Below are 2,500 nucleotides of genomic sequence, written 5' to 3' on the forward strand. Positions count from 1 at the left end.
GAGCTCTCTTGGCGAGGGAGCTGATGTTCAGTTCCCACTTGAGGTCCCGGCAGAGAATAGTGCCCAGGAAGCGGAAGGACTCCACAATTTTGACTGCGGAGTCTAACAGGGTGATGGCGGTGAGTGGGGCTGTATTCTTCCTGAAGTCCACAACCATCTCAACTGTCCTTAGAGCATTTAGCTCTAAGTTGTTCTGGCTACACCAGGTCACCAGGTTGTCAGCTTCCCACCTATAGTCAGACTCATCCCCACCAGAGATCAGCCCAATGAGGGTGGTGTCGTCCGACAAACTTCAAGAGTTTGACGGACAGATGATTGGAGGCGCAGCTGTTGGTATACAGGGAGAAGAGCAGTGGGCAAAGGACGCAGCCCTGAGGAGTTCCCGTGCTGATGGACCTGGAGTCAGAGACTTCTGTTCCCGGCTTAACGCACTGCTTCCTGTCAGAGAGGAAGTCTGTGATCCACCTGCAGGTGGAGTAGGGCACGTTCAGCTGGAAGAGCTTGTCCTGAAGCAGGGCAGGGATGATGGTGTTGAAGGCAGAGCTGAAGTCCACAAACAGGATCCTGGCGTAGGATGCTGGGGCGTCCACATGCTGTAGGGTGAAGTGGAGGGCCATGTTAACTGCGTCGTCCACAGACCTGTTGGCTCTGTAGGCAAACTGAAGGGGGTCCAGGAGAGGGTCTGTGATGGCTTTGAGGTGTGCCAGGAGCAGGCGCTCAAAAGACTTCATTACCACAGATGTAAGGGCGACCGGTCTGTAATCATTTAGTCCTGTTGGCCTTAGCTTTTTGGGCACAGCGATGATGGTGGAGGACTTGAGACAGGCTGGTACATGGCATGTCTCCAGGGAGGTGTTAAAGATGTTGGTGAACACCGGAGACAGCTGGTCAGCGCAGTGCCTGAGGGTGGCTGGAGAGACAGAGTCCGGCCCGGCTGCTTTGCGTGGATTCTGCCTCTTGAAAAGCCCATTAACTTCTCCCTCCTGAAAGGAGAGAGTCGTTTCTGTAGTATGGGTGGGGGATGGGGCCTCTTGGGTGGGAAGGGGTGGTTCAGGACAGTCCAATTGTCTTTCAAATCTACGGTAGAACTCGTTCAGGTCGTTGGCTAGGCGGGAGTCGTTAGTGGTGTGGGGCGCTCTGGGTTTGTAGTTGGTGATGTGCCTGAGCCCTTTGGCAGACAGAAGCAGCGTCGTTAGTAGAGAACTGGTGTTTTAGTGTCTCTGAGTACAGTCGTTTAGCCTCTCTCACCGCTTTGCTAAACCTGTTCTTCGACTCCTTGAATCTGTCTCTATCCCCACTCCTAAACGCTTCCTCCTTCTCCAACCTCAACCTTTTGAGCTTTGCTGAGAACCAGGGCTTGTTGTTGTTAAAGTTCACCCTGGTACGTGTTGGGATACAGCAGTCCTCACAGAAGCTGATGTACACAGCCTCTGTGAGTTCATCCAGACTATTGGTAGCAGTCGTGAACATATCCCAGTCAGTACAGTCTAAGCACGCCCGCAAATCTTCCACAGCCTCACTGGTCCACTGTTTAGATGTCCTCACAGCAGGTTTACAGAGTTTTAGTTGCTGCCTGTATGCACGAATCAGGTGGACCAAGGGAGTTCTGTGCGAGCCGAACAGCCCCGTGACCCACAAGAGAAACATCCCCGCCAAATTCGAGCGTTTGACGGGGTCTATCCGTGAAAAAATATTCACGTTTTTGAGTGCACATGCATTTCTGCTGCAAATGCCTCTGGAAGTTTCATGCCGTTCGTATGCCAATTGTGGCAACACGAAAATGACCCGTTTTCCCATTCCGAGGGATTTCTGTGCGACCCTAACAGCCCCGTGAGCCACAAGAGACACATCCCCGCCAATTTCTAGCGTTTCACGGCGTCTATCTGTGAAAAATATAGACGTTTTTGAGTGCACATGCATTTCTGCTGCAGATGCCTCTGGAAGTTTCATGCCGTTCGTACGCAATGTGGCAACACGAAAATGACCCCTTTTCCCATTCCGAGGGATTTCTGTGCGACCCTAACTAACAGCGCCCGTGAGCCACAAGAGAGACATCCCCGCCAATTTATAGCGTTTCACGGGGTCTATCCGTGAAAAATATAGACGTTTTTGAGTGCACATGCATTCCTGCTGCAAATGCCTCTGGAAGTTTCATGCCGTTCCTATGCAATGTGGCCACACAAAAATGACCCGTTTTCCCATTCCGAGGCATTTCTGTGCGACCCTAACAGCCCCGTGAGCCACAAGAGAGACATCCCCGCCAACTTCTAGCGTTTGACGGGGTCTATGCGTGAAAAATATTAAAATTTTTGAGTGCACGTGCCTTTCTGCTGCAAATGCCTCTGGAAGTTTCATGGCGTTCCTATGCAATGTGGCAACACGAAAATGACCCCTTTTCCCATTCCGAGGGAGTTCTGTGCCACCCTAACAGCCCCGTGAGCCACAAGAGACACATCCCCGCCAATTTCTAGCGTTTCACGGGGTCTATCCGTGAAACATA

Source organism: Petromyzon marinus, unplaced genomic scaffold (genome assembly GCF_048934315.1).
Source record: "Petromyzon marinus isolate PM22_M1 ecotype Great Lakes invasive population unplaced genomic scaffold, UKy_Petmar_22M1.pri1.0 PM_G_Scaffold_18, whole genome shotgun sequence".
NCBI lineage: Eukaryota > Metazoa > Chordata > Hyperoartia > Petromyzontiformes > Petromyzontidae > Petromyzon > Petromyzon marinus.